The sequence below is a fragment of the Myotis yumanensis genome, unplaced genomic scaffold, assembly GCF_028538775.1.
Source record: "Myotis yumanensis isolate MYYU_CA2020_CCGP unplaced genomic scaffold, mMyoYum1.0.hap1 SCAF_6, whole genome shotgun sequence".
Lineage (NCBI taxonomy): Eukaryota > Metazoa > Chordata > Mammalia > Chiroptera > Vespertilionidae > Myotis > Myotis yumanensis.
This window is the reverse complement of record NW_027223757.1, coordinates 17,567,205-17,586,363: the sequence shown is the minus strand read 5'-3', so window position 1 is coordinate 17,586,363 and position 19,159 is coordinate 17,567,205. Positions and strand designations below refer to the sequence as shown.

The window sequence follows — 19,159 nt, the reverse complement described above, 5'->3', positions numbered from 1 at the left end:
AATAGAAGACTATATTGCCTCATAGATGTATATGAAAATATCCAATTGAACCACCACCCTGGCCAATTGGAGATGGTAATTTTGTGCACATTCATTGAAATCAATACACACTAGTTTTGCTTTTCATTTCTGTGGTGGATGATAAGCACGTCTCTAATTTCTTCAAGCAAGGATGACAACATAGACTGGGGCTTAACTTGAGCAAGGACACTGTGTTCTAGGGTATCTTTTTTCAACTATGGTTTGTCCGGGTACACAATTTTACTCTTTGATCCAATGCCAATTGATTCTAAAACTATGTAGCTATTTGGGCGCCCCACCTCCCAATGCTTTCCCAAAATATTTCCTCTCACATGAATTTAATGTTTATCAGTTCACATTGATAGAAAGGTGAAATTATGATGTTTAGCTTACCAGTATTTCCACATGAATCATATGTGAGTACTTGTCATAATTTATGTTCAACATTTTATCCATTGGAAGGGAAGTCTTATAGTTTTTGCACCCTCATCTTTCATTTACTCAAAGGACTTATTTACTTGGCGAGGACATAACCAGTCCATACTAAGGACTACTTCTACACATATCCCTGAGAATTCCAAGGTTTCCAAGAGTCACTTATTTGTGTGGTAAGACTATTCATTAGCCAATCTGAACAAATATAAACCAATGTTTGAAAGAGTCATGTTTACTTGAAATCCTCACAACTTTAAACCTTACGACTAACCAGTCATCAACGTCTATGTGCAAGCTGATGGAAAATTGCTAACTAAGGTGAATCTCTCATCTAGCAGGTGTTTGGGATGACTTCTCCTAACGCATTCTCTATTTAAATGTACTATTAATAGCCTTATTGTCCTTTCAGGAGTCCAGAAGGGCAAAATCCTGACCATTATGAGAAGCAAAGGTTGGTACATAAGTATGTAAAGCAAGCATGTCAAACTCGCAGCCTGTGGGCCGCATTGGCCCACAAGGAATATTTTTGCAGCCCAACCAATATAAATAAGATGTTTTAATAAAAATTTTGTAACTTAATTTTTACAATATCCTGTTATACATAATCCTATATATTAAAGAGCTAATATGCTAATTAGACCAGATGGTGGAACGACCAGTGGGCGGGGCCTCGGGGCTTCAGGGCCACAAGGCAGCCGGGGCTGGAAGGGCCGAGCCCCTTGCACGAATTTTGTGCATTGGGCCTCTAGTTATTAATAATGAACTTCAATGTTTGCTAATGACTGATTACTATAATCACGTTGCATTCATTTCCCTTATGTGCCTTATGTGCAGGCGAACCATTTCTCTCCACTAATACTAGCAGCGAATATTTTAGCAGCCTATGGCGATGTCATTAGTCTTGGACTGACTTGTTTGGTGTGCGCAACAGGAAATGTTTCACTTTCGGAGAACAAGAAAAATAGGTTTATTTGCATTATGCTTCTTAATTTGTGCAGTTATTCAGTGTCTGGTAAGTTAATGTTCAAGAAAAAATATTAATTTTTATTAAAATGTTCTATTATTTTATGTTAATGATTACTCATTTATTTCAGCCCTTTGTATTCAGCATGTCTCTATTGAAATAAACCCATGTTTCTATGAAAATGGAAGTTTTTGGTTTTTTGCAGCCCACATAAACTTAAACCTTGTTTATTTGGCCCTTGTTAGCCTTTGAGTTTGACATGCTTGGTGTAAAGGCATCCCCATGTATTTCTGACTATTCTGTTGGTGGTGGGAGGGATAGGCTCTGCTGGACCAGGCCTTTCTCGAGTCTGTTTCACAGTGATATTTGATTATTGCTAAGTTCTTTACCACAAAAGCAAATCCCAACAGGCTTACTGAGAAAGGGCACCCATGAGTCCGCTCAGCCTTCCCACAGGGTGCACGGGTTAGCTACAGGGAGGTCACTCAGTTGACCAGCATCCTCTGCCTGGAGGGAACCATCCCTGAATCAGCCACAGGAACCACAAGCAGCTCATTCTCATTCCAAGATGTTTTGTAAATAAACTGAGGAAATGTGTGGGGGAAGGGAAGTCTGCTTTTCCTGTACTTGCTCCTCCGTGGGGTGGGGTGGACACAGAAAGTGGCACAGGAGGTTTAGACATTATAGGACCTGGGGGACTTGTAAGTGAAGACTGCTTTCCAAGTAACAGGGTAATTTTTCATGCCAGTAACTCGGCATTGGAGACTTACAGAAAATGTGTACACATTTTATGGGGGAAAAGACCCTAAAGTGAAGAGAGCTCCGTGTGTTGAGTCTACTGACTCAGTTTAAGAAATAAGAGATGTAGATAAAAAACAAAACCTGTGAAACCGTTTCCTAAAATCTCTTAGGAAAAATGGACCTCAGGAACTCAGTTGGAAAGAAAATCATTCCAACCCAGGGCACTGTGACTCTGAGCTTACATGGAGATGGTTTGGATTGGTCCTCACCAATCTGTCCCTATCTCTCAAATGCAGCTGCTCAAAGGAGGCACAATAGACTTTCGAGCACCTTGAAATGTTGATCTATTATAATGTAACTTTAAAGGAATCAACTATGAAAATAAACACGACTCACATGTTCAGAGCCTCAAAAAACGTTAAAATAAATTTTATTTAAAAAACTGAGTTTTGGATGTTTGGAAACTTCTCCAAGAGAGAGCTGTATGGGTCCCACAATTGGTAACAGTTTGCACCCAAATTATGAGGGTGCACAATTCCCTCATTAAAACTTTTACTGATCAATACAGCACAGTCGGCTCACACATTGTGCTACTATCACTCTCTTTGCTTTTTAAACACATATTTCGTTTTAGCCACAAATTTTTAACAAAATACTTTTTTGAAAAAGTAAAGACATGACTTTCTTTTTTTTTTTTTTTTTTTTTTTTTTTTTTTTTTTTTTATTTTCCTCTTAAAGTATTACAAAGGGTATTACATAAGTATCCTTTTTCCCCCCCCCCCCCCGCCCTTGACAAACCACTACCCTCCCTTACCCCCCAGTGTCTTATGTCCATTAGTTATGCTTATATGCATGCATACAAGTCCTTCGGTTGATCTCTTACTCCCCTCCCTCCTGCCCCCCAACTCTCTCTGGCCTTCCCACTGCAGTTTGACAATCAGTTTGAGGCAGCTCTGCCTCTGTATCTATTATTGTTCAAAAGTTTGTAATGGTCTTTATTATCCATGAATGAGTGAGATCATGTGGTATTTTTCCTTCATTGACTGGCTTGTTTCACTTAGCATAATGCTCTCCAGTTCCATCCATGATGTTGCAAATGGTAGGAGTTCCTTCTTTTTAACAGCAGCATAGTATTCCATCGTGTAGATGTACCACAGTTTTCTAATCCATTCATCTACTGATGGGCACTTAGGCTGTTTCCAGATCTTAGCTATGGTGAATTGTGCTGCTATGAACATCTGGGTGCATATATCCTTTCTGATAGGTGTTTCTGGTTTCTTGGGATATATTCCTAGTAGTGGGATCACAGGGTCAAATGGGAGTTCCATTTCCAATTTTTTGAGGAACCTCCATACTGCCTTCCATAGTGGCTGCACCAGTCTGCATTCCCACCAGCAGTGCACAAGTGTTCCTTTTTCTCCACATCCTCTCCAGCACTTGTCGTTTGTTGATTTGTTGATGATGGCCATTCTGACAGGTGTGAGATGGTACCTCATTGTTGTTTTGATTTGCATCTCTCGGATGATTAGTGACTTTGAGCATGTTTTCATATGTCTCTTGGCTTTCTGAATGTCCTCTTTTGAAAGGTGTCTATTTAGATCCTTTGCCCATTTTTTGATTGGATTGTTTATCTTCTTTTTGTTAAGTTGTATGAGTTCCCTATAAATTTTGGAGATTAAGCCCTTATCCGATATGACGTTGGCAAATATGTTTTCCCACGAGGTGGGTTTTCTTGTTGTTTTGTTGATGGTTTCTTTTGCTGTGCAGAAGCTTTTTATTTTGATGTAGTCCCATTTGTTCAGTTTCTCTTTAGTTTCAACTGCCCTAGGAGCTGTATCAGTGAAGAAATTGTTTTGGCATATGTCTGAGATTTTGTTGCCTTTGTATTCTTCTAGAATTTTTATGGTTTCCTGTCGTACATTTAAGTCCTTTATCCATTTTGAGTTTATTCTTGTGTATGGTGTAAGTTGGTGGTCTAGTTTCATTTTCTTGCATATGTCTGTCCAGTTTTCCCAACACCATTTATTGAAGAGACTATCTTGGCTCCATTGTATGTTCATGCCTCCTTTGTCAAAAATTAATTGAGCATATTGGTTCGGGCTAATTTCTGGACTCTCTATTCTATTCCACTGATCTATAAGACATGACTTTCTTAACTGGCAAAGGAAATTCTTGTTTGTTTGTTCTTAATCAGGGCATTTTGAATATGGGCAGGTACAAATTTGAAAGCAAACTTTATTGCTTCAGGAAGGTTTAAGTATTATGTTGTGGGAAGTGAGAAGAATTGAGAGTATGAAGTTCATATTCTAAGATTCTAGATTTTTTTTTTTTTTTACAGTTGAGTAGCATAGTGATTGCTTTCTTGAAAGCTGGATAAAGATCACTCAAATTATACAGTCAGTCTTACACAACAGGACACAAATTTCTCAAACTTCATCTTAAGGCAAGAGTTTTTACTTTTTATATGGAAACCACAGAAAACTTTGGTCTGGATTGACTGTAACAACCCTTTCAGCCTTAAAATCTTATGATCCTAAGACAGAAAATAGAATTCCGCTTTGTCATACTTCTTCTTTGTTCTATTCTAATAATAACGCCATTTTGCATTTCCAAATCACTTTTTCAAACAATGTTTTTGTACTATTATTTTATATAACAATGGAGGTGTTGTTGGTGGGTAGGCTTCATAGACTCTCTAATGTTCGTACTTTATGTTAGAAAAGGAGCTGAAGGTATCAATATGGAAGTGGCCATGGTGGGACTGGAGAAGGGAACACCACAATGACCACATCAAGGAGGAGACTGGCATGAGTTCAATGCAACTGATGCTTAAGCAGTGGTGAATGGAAGCATGAGGAATATCAAGGAGATTGGAAGCACAGGGTAGATCTAGATTATGAAACCCTTTGTGGGCCAAGGTACTTATTCTGTGGATAAGGAGAATGTCAATCTGGTGAATGATACAATCACATTTATATGAGAAAAGTGATATTCCCTGAAAGCATGGCAGGCATGGACACTAGGAATCTAAATGTAGTGATCAAGGTAAGAGACTGATGATAGCTTAAAATCTAGCAGGGGACTGTGGTGAGGGAGAGATGCATATTTCCAAGGACATTTTGGAGGTAAAGTCAATTAAATATGGTGACCAACAGAATGTGGACTGAATAAGAAAGAGGATTTGAGAAGGTGTGTTTTGAGTTCCAGCCAGTGACTAGAAAGGAGAGGATGGCTGGAGGAGTAAAAAGCCTTCAGTTGGAGGTTTGGAGCAAGGTACATAGAACAAAAAGGTCTACAAATATAAACATGGCTTGGGATCATTGATTTTGCAGGTTTTATAAGATATCCAGAAAGCAATGTTCAGTAGATTTAGTTTTATTGGGTGGTAGTTGCTTGAGATGTACCTGTGATTCTCTGGTGGTAGCTTCTTAATTAGAGAAGACATCTTGAAAAAGGAGGTGCTGAAGGATGGCAAAGGAAGCAAACAGAGCCCCAGATAAGGGATATTTTGTAAAAGAAAAGGAATCTATCAGCTAATTTAAATAATACTTTGTATGTCCGTACCACTTTTGCTTCCAAAGAAAGCCTAAATAACAGTGGTAACTGCTGTTTGTAATGGTAGGAGCTACAACAATTATTTGTTTTGGAAACCCCAAACTAGAATTCAAAGAAATGTAGTAAGCTACTGAATAAATAGTGAGTTTAGATCAAAAGTTAGAACCTAGATCTTTGATATCTCATAACAATCTCTGTCTATATAAGTAAACTTTAGATGTGAGTAATTATAAGTGGAAAAAATGGGCAGAATTCACAGGAACTTTAAAATGGGACCTTCTGACTACAGATGTGTCAAATACCTGGTAAAATGAGTGTCTGTCCCCAAAACTGGGAAAGAGGAAAGTATTTTCCTTAACTTGTATATGAAGGTTAAGTATGAAAAGAGTATATATTAATACATAACAAACACATTTTCAGTGTCTGAACTTTCGATACTCTGAGTAACTTCAGTTTTTTTTCATCTGATAAGATCCCCTACTATTTCTCTACTTAATAATCTTGTGATGCATGACTAATGCAACACTTCCTAAAGGCTATTGGCACGTGTGGTAATTCGCTTTTTTTGATAAAATATCCATAACACTGAGTTTTAAACTGTATTAGAGCATTTGGTAAATACACAATGTTTAGGTAATTTCAATGTTTATGATATACCAAACTAATTGCAGCATTGGAATCAATGTTCTGTTTCTGTAACAGTTGAAGTGCAAGCCTCAAGGATTTGCCTTATTTTAATCCTCTTCTAAAGCCCAACTGCAAATGTACTAACATCTATTGCAAATTGCTTTGTGGAAGAGATCCATTATTGCATGCTGCCAATGACCTCTGATGGTCATTTATTTGTGGCTAGAACATTTCCAGAAGTACGAAATTTAATAAACTTTAGGCTTATAAAAGCAGGTTTGACTAAGTTTAAAAGAAAAGCTAAAAACATGAAATTAACTTGTTGATTTTATAATTCAGATAATGAAAAATTAGTAAATTAGATAAAACTTACTTTTAAGGAAGAAGGAGGAGGAGGAGGAGGAGGAGGAGGAAGAAGAAGAAGAAGAAGAAGAAGAAGAAGAAGAAGAAGAAGAAGAAGAAGAAGACAAAACAATAATACACAAAGTTACTTTAAAGTATTCTCGCCTTCACAGTATTTACTGCCTACTCTCCTGTATGCAGTGGCCTTAATAGGGTAGGAAGAGGAGACCAGTGAAATTCTATAATCAAAGTTATTTTTACATCTGTCCTTTCCTCCATGTCTTCTCCTTTTACAAGGACATTCACATTGACTGAAGGCTTTTGGAAGGCAGGGGTCTGGTCGGCCTTGATAATTTCTTCATAATTTTCTTTGATAAGTCCCAGCTGCTTATTGACTAGGTCTCAACAAATAATTTTTTATTATTAAATGGCTGAAGGTAATAAATTTTAAAAATAAGGCATTTGTGTTTTCTGTTTATTTTCTTAAAATACATTTTTATTTATTTCAGAGAGGAAGGGAGAGGGAGAGAGAGATAGAAACATCAATGATGAGAGAGAATCACTGATCGGCTGCCTGTTGCACACCCCACACCGGATACGGAGCTTACAACCTGGGCATGTCCCCTGAGCAGGAATCAAACCTCGACCTCCTGGTTCATAGGTTGATGTTCAACCACTGAACCACAGTAGCAGGGCTATTTGTGTTTTTTAAATAATAAAGATGTCAAAGCAGTAAATATTTAACAAAAAGTATCTAAAGAAGCATTTGTAAGTGAGCTATGCCTATGAACATTTGGTAAAAAATCAAGTTTCAAATCACATACACTTTAAGGATGCTTAAATATGAAATACATTTTTCAAAATAAAACAATGAAAGCTTTTCTAAGTTCTTCAGTAAGAGATTCACCTGGAGAAAATGTAGACTTTTTCTCTTGCTTAAGTTAGGATAGCACATTTCTATCATACTTTGGGGCTTGATTGTTACAGAATCGTTTTAAAGTTTAATGTAATGTTATGGTTACAGAAAGAGATGTTTCATGATTCCTATGGATTTTTTGGCAATATTCACTTTAAGAAAAACATAATGTTAAAAATTTGAATTACTTGGCAGTCTCTTTCAAATTCTGAATCAACCCCAGAAGACATTGAGAGCCAATGTTTCTTATTTGCTCATAAGTTAAAACATTCAAGCGGTACTGACAATGGCTATATCTCCACAGCCATTTGGGCATTTTGGGAGTATTTTGGGAGTATATTGTTTATTAAGTATAAACAATATAATATCAAAAGCTGTTTGAATGAATATAATTGCTAATGGGCATATGATACTTCTTTACATTGTCAAACAATAATATCTGGATCTATCATAGTTCTTTATTATAATTTGTGGCTAATAATTTGTTGAAACCGCCACATGTTTATATATACAAACATATAAATTTTGTTACTTTTGAAATACTGTGTATCATTTAATGGCTTAAATGTATTAATATACCAATGTTTTAATCATTAAATTAATTAAAATTCACTTATGCTACTTAAATATAGATATGTATGCAAGTGTACATACGTACATATATACATATATGTGTATTCAGACACAGGACACATACATGTTCTCTTTGGTCTTTTATCAAAATCAAGAGTCAAGACATTAATTGACCTGAAGCAGTTAGGATGATAGAATCTGCCACATCTTTTGTTCCAGTAAATCAACCTTGAATACTCGAAAGTTTGTGCCACACCAATGGTTTCACAAAATTCCTAACAGTCTCAGAGAGGAATGTGTCCACCAGTTCTGAATACAGCCCATTTAGGGCTCCACCGTTATTATGTGGGGAAACATACTGTTTTTAATGGAAACTATTTCTTTCAGAACTTGGAAAATCTTTCTCTTTCTCTTACTGAATAATAATTTCCTGAAGGGAGTCTAATATTTATATCCTATAAATACTTTAAATAAAACCACAGCAATGAAACAGACCTAACATTAGGTAGCACTTAGCTAGACTTTCCACTAAAATCAAGCCAGCTCAACATATTAAGAAAATGGCTAGCAAATGATGGCAGATATAGAATTCCTAAAATCTAAAATAGGATGACTATTTGGTCGCTGGATGCCAACTTAGTGGCTGATGGCTGTGCTTTGTGTATCCACAGGCTAAAGAATCAGGACTAGAGACAAAAGATAGACTAAAGTGGGCATTGCATATACAATGTGGAGACTATGATTAAAGTTTTCAACAAAAATTTCTGATAACTCACTATGTGCCCAACACTACTCAGGATGCAGAACATGCAGGACTGAACAAGACATCTGGTTCCTTTCCTCGTGACATTCATCGGCTAATGAGCAAATAAATAAATAATTGATGAAATATTGTGGAGTGGTGAAGGAAATAAACAGGTGGATAGGTCAGAGAGTAGCTCTGGGGAGCTATTTTAAATATGGTGGTCAGGGAAGGCCCCTTTGAGAAGGTTACTCTTTAGCTGAGACCAAGAGAATAAAAAGAAATCAGCCATGAATACTCGAGAAAGAGTATTACAGGTGAGCATCACGAAGTGCATACATTTTAAGGCTTAGGGAAAGAACTGGCCTGAGGAGCAGCCCAAGGGGAACCAATAAGACCACAGCGCTGAGAGTGGAATGAGATGAGGTTAGAAAAGAAGGTTAGAGCCTTGTGGACCAAAGTAAATAGCTGCTATTCTATACCAAGTGCATTTGGATTCTGTATTGCTAATATAAGAAGGAAAGGCAAGAACATATTTTGTCTGATATGTTTATTCATTTTAATTTTTGTTAGATTTATGATACTAGCACATGGAACAGAACCAGCATCTTATATTCCATGAAAATATGTTCTCTTATTAATTTTTATATTAGAGGAGAATGTTCTAACTAGCCATAACTTGGGAATTTATGTTCAGATCATAATCTTCGAAGAGACTGCGTTGATCTACATGTTCTTTGCTCTTGGGAACACTTCATTTCTTCTTTGTTCCTCCTATCTCCTTCTAGCAGTAATTTTAGTTTGTCCCGGGGTTTTAAATTCCCATTCCCTGTTACTGGAGTGTGTGTGTGAGTGGGGTCAGGGGGTGGGGAAAGGGGTGGTGGTGGTGAGGAGGAACAGGAAAGTTATGAAATATATAAGAGGTCATAAGAATGAATAAAGAGAAAAAGAAGTAAAACCCTTTGCAATCGTGTATACAATCTTTTTTTTGTAATTTTTTTCTGAATTCATGCCATTAGAGACACATATTAACACCATCTAAATAATTTAGAACAACACTATAATTTCTCTTCTGATATAACCTTCCTTTTAGACTCTCAATATCATGTTCTTTTTTTCCATTAAACAAGTTAATAACCTAAGGGCTAATTCCAAAGTTGATTCTTCAAAAGTATTGGAAACCATATTCGTTTTCCTATGACCTACCAGATAGCTAGAGTTGATTCTGTTGCTGAAACTGCAACAAAAAGCATTTGTAGAACCAAACATAGTGGGGTTTTTTTCCTAACCACAAGTAGAAATTCTATCATAAAGTTAATGCACTCTGCTACGGGTGTAAAATGTAAGGTACTGAATCAGCATCCCAGCTGTTGCTAAGGGAGGGAAGGCTTCCCCTTCTCCAAGTGGCCATGTTCCCAAATGGAGGTGAATAGAGGACAAGAGGGTGTGGATAGGGGTGATGGAGACCCAGATTCTGTAGAGAGCCAGGACCTGTTGATGAGTTAGTGGGTGGTAATAACAGCATTTTTCATGAGACAGATCCAACAGTGTTCATCCAACAGTGGGAATCATTATGTGCTCTGGTCTGGCCGAGAGAGCCATTCCATTTTTTTTTTTTGAGGAGAGAATTAATTAGAAATCAACATAAACAGAAAATGTGATAGTTGAATGGTAATGAATCTGCATGGGTGTGATTCTGTAACTACTAAGTTCACATTCTTGAATGAAACAAACTTCAGTTTGTGCTAAACACAAACTCCACTTTGTTATATTATGAATAAACTTGGATCTTCTTGCCACATAGCATGCTAAAGTAGAATATCCGATGGCTGAAGCCTTAGCATAAGCAAACAGCAGGCAAGGGACTTGTGGTATTTTAACAGGCACAAGAAGATGTGCAAATAGTGGGTATACCATTAAATAAGTCCAGCTTTATGTGTCACATCTAAACTCCTGAGCTGAAAAATAAGTGGATTTTTCTACCAGGTTCACAAAACTTCGGAGAGAACAGGAGGTGCTGACATGCACCTTCGTGGGTGTGATGCATTTTTGTCCCATGTGCACACTCCCTGGATTGCCACCTTATTCGGAAATGGGCTCTGCACACTTCCCAGAGGAGCACGGGGACTGGGGGGTGGAGGACTGACTTCGGGCTTATACAAAGTTCTGACATTTACTAGCCGCAAAACCAAAATTTATCTCTTCACCCAGCTTTTCATTTAAACAATTAAATTATGCAACATCCAGACACTGTGCTTGTTAGTGAGCATCCAAAGCTGAATAAAACCAATAATCTGTGTCCAAGAGTTCAGGGCCTGATTATTTCCTTAGACAAAAGTTGCTTACCTCTCTGAGCCTAGGCCTCCTCATCTGTAACATGGGAATTATCTACTTGGTAGATACTAGTACTGGGACGGGAAGGGAAATTAAGTGAGATCATATGTGAGCGCCTAGCCTTCTTGCAGGCACTTAATACAATCACTAGGCATAAGAGATTTTGTTTTACCCAAGAAGTACCTTAAGCCATTTCTACTCATTAGAGGTAGCTGGAAGCTTTAGTCAATAATAACTCTGTCAGAAACCTCCAAACAAGGAGGCTGGAGAAAGGACAGATGCTGGTGCTTCTGACACAGGCGATCTGGGGAACTTTAGGGAACCAGGGACACTCTAAGAGTCATAGGGAGGGCCTATATTTTAAGGACTGCAGATGCAGATTTTAATGGGTATCAATGGCAGTCTCACCCAAGAAGTCCTCTGGGACTCTACACTGAAGACCAAAAGTGGTAAGGCAAGCTATGGAAATAAGACCAGAATGGCATATAGCACCCGAAGGTCTATGCCAGTGTTTCTAAAACTTTACTGTGTGCAAAAATGACCTGGAGTAATTTTCATAAGCCAGCTGCATTATAAGAAGTAACCCCGAGTGAATGTGAGGCAGGTGATACAAGTACCACACTGTGAGTACCACATCACTGCCATATTCACAAATAAGTATTTATTCAGTGATTACTGGAAATACTCTTCTAGGGACTGAGAGACAAAATGTGGTCTCTGACCAAGAAGCCTACAATACAGTTAGTAATCTTTTTATATCCCAATGGCCACATCGACTAGAAATTTAGTGCAACAGAAATTAACAGGCAGGGGCAATTACTGATGGTTGAAGTATCTGAAGACTACAGAGGGCGTTTAGGAACAGTTACGAGACTTGAAATTAAAGAATAACTTAGACAAATGGAAAGAGGGAAAGAGAGAGAATGTTATGACCAAGAGCAATTATGTAAAAGCATAAAGATGATTTAGGAGAATGGCGAATACGACTGTGGAGTTTAAAAGGATCTTAGAGCTCTCCCTTCTCTCTTAAATTTCAGATGAGAACACCGAGGTCCATGTAGTTAATTAACTTGCAGCTGATAGAGTCATAAGCCTTTGGAACTTTAGAGGGATTTAGTTCAAACATCTTCCCCGGAACAGTCTATTTAATAATGTCTAGTAAAACAAATCTGATGACATTTGGGTGCAGCCAATATAATTATCTTACAGCACCTCCTTATATTGAACATTTTGAAATATCTTCCCATATTGAACATAAATCCGTCTTTCAGGAAGTTCTACTACCATAGAGACTCCAATACATTTTCTCTCTTTTCCTTAACATAGTTTGTCAAATGATATTTGGTGTTTTAGGAAAGGTGAAGACCTAGGAGTTCAAGTATGGCGAGAGACTATGGACAAAGTAAGGCCAGTGTGGTAAACAGTATGTACAAGACTTTTGCAGGAAGGAACAACTAACCACCTGGGCACCCCTACTTGGAAGACCTGAAATTTGACCTGAATTTTGAAAAATAAGGGGAAACTGGGTGGGGGTTTGCATTTAACTTTCTATGCAATTTGGAGGGACTGTTTATGGACAAATTAGTGACATGATCTAATTTGGTTTTAAGATCTGATGGTGGAGAGAAGAATCAACGGAGAGACTACACATTGAGAGTCACTGGGATGTGATGCTCTATACCAGGCATTGTTGTGAGCTGAATAAGGAGAGCATTGCTGGGATGAAAAGAGGGCATGGATTTTAAAGCTTTTCAAAAAGGAGAATAAACAGGATTTGAAAATCAGTTTTAAGTGGGCAAACAAAGGAGTAGTAAGTGTTGATTTCTAACTTGGGAAGCCAGGCACAGAATAATGTAATTAACTGAGAAAAGGAGATTTGGATATCAAACTAGAAGGAGAGTTGATATCTAAAGAAAGGGAGAAAAGCAGGTAAAAATTGAGAGAGGAAGAAAAGCAGATAAAAATGATTATTTTGAGGTCCTGGGGACTTGGACTTCTCTTATTTCCACTTTGTATAAAAAACGCATAGCTCAGGACTAGGCACATTAACAGTTCATAATAAATCATAAAGAACAAATAAACCCCCTTTGTTTTAATATTTAAAAAAACACATATCAAAACTCCTCAAAACAAAAAATGAGGTTTATGAAGTTTGGGTGCCTTGACTGGGATCAGCTAGCATTAGTGGAACTCTTCAGGGTTGGTTTTTTGTTTGTTTGACTGAAATGTAAAATTGATGGAGAGAAACAGGGGAGAAAAGATTAAGCAAAAACATATGAAGTAACTTAAGAAGTTTACTGTGAAGATAACAAGGCAACATCACTGCTTTGAAAGGTGATGAAATTTTAGGAAAAGTTGTTCGTGTGTTCAGAAAACACAGGAGTTCAGAAAACAAAGTCTCTGGGTAGGGGGGATGCTTTCAACCATCCCACCTGAGCATGCACGAATTAAGATATAGAATCTAAGGGTTTTACCAAAGCCAAAGAGAGCTAGGACTGAGTATCTAAGCTTCATTCCTTAAAGCAGCCACATTCCCTCATGTTTTCCAGTGTCTGAGCTCATTCCCCAGTGTTGAGTTCTGGCTGAGTGGTCATTGTGGAGACAGGACCTGGAAAGTTAGTCATGAAAATTGCCCAAAGTAGGAGTAGAGACACCTGACAGTAATTCCTCTCATTTTCTGTCTTCCCCACAGGATAAAACAAATTTTCCTGCAACCCATTATAAATGATCATTCTCCATGGAGACTACAGAGCCAAAGCCTTTTGTTACAAAAAGATCCAACATGGCTCATTTTCCATCATAACCCTATCAGCATGTTGCCTTGGATACTCTGCCTCACCAAAAACCTCACCAGTCAATTTTAATTAGGGGGCTGATTCGAGGATCTTAATTCAAAAATAATGATTACAGACAATGATATAACAAAATGAGAAAGTTTTTTTCTTAATCATTTTACAAAATAATGTATCACTATGAGTCGCTTTTTATAAATTATTTTTAGCTTATTAGTACTATTAGGGGAGCCAAGAACTTAAAATTTTATTCTTAGATTTGAAAACATTTTTGTTCATTCTCTAAAACAGCTTATCTGGCACCCTATCCTCTCCTTCCCCCTGTGATGGGCTCACAATTAGGTATTCAAATGGGAAAGGACCTTAAAGATCCACCAACTCACCTTGTCAGCCAGTAAGAATAACACCACCTGAAGAAAGATCTCCCCTACTCTATATGCCTTTAATGGCAAACCCAAAGAAATTAAACCAATAGTAGGAACTTCGCAGGAGATAAATGGGATAGTGGAAATGCAGGGAAGGCCATGGGCTTCTAGTAAAAAACAAACAAACAAACAAAAAACCAAATATTCAGTGCCTTCGGCCGTTCCAATCTGTCTCTTGCTTCAACAGTGTTTGGATGGAATAGACCCAGGGACACCCCTTCTTCCAGCCTCCAGCCTCTCTCCTTCGTCTTATCAGTCACCCTTCAGAACCACCTCTGGGACCAGCCAACACTCCAGATTTCTTCCTACCTTAACTACTTATTGCCAAACAACCATGAGCTCCCAAATTCATTAGAATTTTTCCACTCATGTGAAGGCTGTGGTCAACCGCCTGGCCAGCCTGCCTCTGCGGTCCTCCCACACCTACCTCTCTCTGGGCTTCTATTTCCACCAATGATGTGGCTCTCGAGGGCATGGGCCGCTTCTTCCTCGAGTTGGCGGAGAAGAAGCCGAAGGCACTGAGTGTCTCTTAAAGATGCAAAACCAGCGCGGTGGCCGCATTCTCTTCCAGGAGGTGCTGAAGTCTCCCCAAGGTGAGTGGGCAAAACTCAGGGCGCCATGGAAGCCGCCCTGGCCTTGAACCAGGACCCTGAATCAGGCCCTTGCGGAGCTGCAGGCCCTGGGTTCTGCCTGCGCAAACACTCAGCTCTGGGACTTCCTGCAGAACCACTTCCTGGATGAGGAGGTGAAACTCATCAAGGAGATGGGTAACACCTGCCTCAGCTCCGCAGGCTGCCGGCCCCCAGGCTGGGCTGGGCGAGTATCTCTTTGAAAGGCTCACCCTCAAGCACCACTAGGAGCCTTTGGAGCCCAGAGGCCTTTGAGGGGCCCCTCTGCATCCCTCTGGTGTCTGGCTTTTGCCTGAGCCTCTGCCGAAACTACTAGTCATTCTTTTAACCATGTTGAAGCCCTCTCCCATGCATTGGACCAAATGAAACAATAAAGCTTTTTGCAGCAAAAAAGCAAGAAAACAAAACAAAACAAAAAACAAATATTCCCCTATAATAGAAACTTGAGGCTGAATTCTGCCACTTACTAGTTTTGTGATACTATACATGTCACTTAATGTCTTTGAGCTTTACCTGTAAAATTGAGAATGGTAAAACTTGTTCTACACATTTCACAAGGGTATTGAAAAAATAAAATATAGAAAAACATAATGATATATTATCTAATCTAATAAAATAGAAACATGCAAATTGACCACACCTCTGCTATGCCCCAAGCCATGCCCACCAGCCAATCAGAGTGACTATATGCAAATTAACCCAACCAAGATGGTGGCAGGCAGCCACAGAGCTGCAGCAAGCAGGAGGCTTGGTTTCCCTGGAGATGGAGGAAGCCAAGCTTCCCACCTTCCCTGGCCAGCTGTGGCCTCCGCTCAAGACAACAAAGTTTCAATTATAGAAGATAAATAAATCCCAGATACCTGCTTCCAGCCAGCCTCCACTGGAAGCTTGGGTGGCTGGGGGCCGTGGCCAGCCTGCAAACAGCCATCTGCCCCTCACCCAGGATGGCCACACCTTCATGGGGTGAGGGTCCCTGCTGGGGGGCTTGGCCAGCCTGCAAACAGCCATCAGCCCCTCACCCAGGCTGGCCAGGCACCCCAGCAGGACCCCTGTCCCTGAAGGGGGTGTTTCCAGTCTGAAAATGGCCCTCAGCCCCTCACCCAGGCTGGCCAGGCACCCCAGCGGGACCCCCCACCCTGATCCAGGACACCCTTCAGGGCAAACCAGCCAGTCCCCACCCATGCACCAGGCCTCTATCTTATATAATAAAAGGGTAATATGCAAATTGACCCTAACAGCAGAACAACTGGGAATGACTGGTCACTATAACACACAATGACCACCAGGGGGAAGACGCTCAATGCAGGAGCTTCCCCCTGGTGGTCAGTGCGCTCCCACAGGGAGACCTCTGCTCAGCCACAGGCCAGGCTGACAGCTGCCAGTACAGCGGTGGTGGTGGGAGCCACCTAAGCCAGCAGGTGGTCATCCCCCGAGGGGTCCCAGGCTGCGAGAGGGCACAGGCCAGGCTGAGGGACCCCCCCGAGTGCACAAATGTTTGTGCACTGGGCCTCTAGTTTTTAATAATGAGCATAATGATACCTCACCAACTCAGGGCCAGATTTGAACCTAATCATTTGTATTTGATGAGAGTATGGGTAACTGTTTTGTTTTTATTGTGCCCTAACATGCATCATGTTCTCTTAGGCAATAGGTTATAGTAACTTTTTAAGATTTGGATCTCATGGAGTAAGGAAATAAAGAGACTGTGAAATAAATCTTCATCAGTGGACAGATAATTCTCTTTGAAATGAGCATTGATTAAATAAGAGGTCAGATTGCCAGAAGACCCACAGGTCACTTCTCTGGAATGCTGGTCCTGAACCACCCATCTGTTCTGTGGTGCCCAGTGTCACAGAACGGCCACAGGAGTTGTTTCTACTCTTTGCTCCACTACGAAGTGGTGACTTCAATCAAGTAACTTCTCTGGATCTCTTTTTCCCTCTAACGTAACATGAGAGGATCATGCTGTATGCGTTATTCCCCAACATCTTACTATGAAAACACGTTGAACACCTAATCCACATGCGTTCTTTCTCTAATATTTTCTACTCACAATGTGCCACCATCCAGCTATTAAAGCCAGAAATTGAGGAGCCTCCTCACCCCCATCTCCAACCACCCTTTCCTGGGGACTCTCCCTCCTTAATTAACAGTGCTAACCTTCCATTTCCTACCAGGACTAACGCTACCATAGAGTGACCTTTAAAAAACAATAGTTATGATATAATCAGGCTCCTGCTTTAAAAACAGTTTAAAGGCTTCTCATTGCACTTCGCAAGTAACCACGTCTGTCAATGGGCCTGGTTTACTCTCTCACCCTCACTTTTTGTTTAAGGAACCATTAGCAGTTCACTCTGAGCTGCAGACAGAGAACTCTCCACGTTTAACCCTCCGCTGGCTTTCTCCTTCAAGAGACTTATTGAAAAGCAGAGTGTAATGGGGAAAGCTGTGCTTTAGGTCAGAAGATCTGGGTATACACTTAGTTCCATCATGTCTGGCTACGTCATTTTGATCTGTTCCTTGGGTGTTCTGAGCCTCCGTTTCTTCATTTATAAAATAGTGATCAATGTATCATGAGATTGTTGTAAGGGTTACCTGAGCTGGCACATAAAAATACCTGATGCTTACCTTTCTTTACTCAAAACCCTTCACAAGTTAGCAACAATATATAGAAAAGAACAGGATCATGTTATTTTCAAAACGCTGAAGTCTGGCAACTGACATCTTGAAAGCTATCAATTGATGTTAGGAAAGGCCATCAACAGACTTCCATAAGAAATTCAAATGACTTGTTGATATGTGTTTGCCAAACTGGTGCTTGAAGTAGATGGGAGTGTATGGTCCATGTAGTGGTCAAGGGTTTAGCATAAAAGAAAGAACTCAAGGACACAGACAATAGTGTGGTGATTGTGGGGGTCGGGTGGAGGTGGAAGAGGTTATAGGGGGGATAAATGGTAATGGAAAAAAATAAAGAAAAAAAAGATTTGAAAAATGCTTGGGAGAGATGGACAAAAAATGCACTATTTTTAGACATAAAATATTTTAATGTTTGTTTGGTGAAAGTAATTCCACTTAATGAACTAGTGTAAAAGATCAACTTTAGAAATTAGTCAATGTGCTAAAAATGGAAATGAGCTCAGCCAAACTATGCCGCTCCATTACAAGCTTTACCTAACAATGCCAACTACGTTTATAGTGCGCATAGCATACTTCCTATGATTGTCACAAACGTCATGCTAACTGATGACTCCGGTTCACTGGTCATAAATTTTCAGACAAGAAAATACTGGGAGGTCCAATAAATTCCAGTGTTTCCAGTCGATCTTCCTTCCACCTTCCGGCTCCATCCCCAGACTGTCTGGCATCTTTGTTTTCCAGAGAATAATCTGGGTGTGCATTAGTCTCATTTGTAAACTAATTAATTTTTGAATTCTATTTAAACAAGTCTTGAAAAAATGTTATACAGCTTATAAAGAGTATCTAACCATTTTACTTTTTCTTGAGCCAAATATCTAATTCTGGCTCCATATTTTCTTTCCTGAACCACTGTGACACGTTACAAGGATAGGTTTAATGAGTGTTTTGTTCACTTTTGTAATCCCAGCACATACTACATGTTCAATAAATAGCTGTTGATTGAATGCATTGATGTTGTTTTAATTAGGGCTACATTTAGTTTCCATTTTTCCTAAGACTTTTCCCCTCAATGGAACTTACTTTTCACTTGTAAGCTTCCTGAAGACTTCCATGAAACTACAAAGAGAAACGTATGCTTTTTAATTCAAGTCCTAACTCCAACTTCTTGAACTGTTGACAACTACCTAAGGTTAGAGCATGCTACAAGAAGGAAAAGGAAAAGCTCTTTGATCTTACTGTTGGGGGGGCCTTCAAGATCAGTCTCCTTCTTTCAAGTAAATAAAAGATTTTAGTCCCGTTTTATAGTGGATGCAACTGAACCACAGACTAAATGATTTGTCTAAATCATATAGCAGAGTATTAATTAGAAATCAATCCACCTGCCCCCTACAGGGAGATTTCTTTATAGTCCAAATTCCAGAAGACC

The 19,159-nt window shown here is 39.3% G+C and overlaps 1 protein-coding gene across 1 annotated transcript in view; it reads right to left on the bottom strand.

Annotated features, from left to right (window-relative positions):
- Positions 1–19,159, bottom strand: part of RSPO3 (R-spondin 3) — an 84,036-nt gene that overhangs the window by 49,062 nt on the left and 15,815 nt on the right. The gene's annotated exons all lie outside the window — the stretch shown is intronic.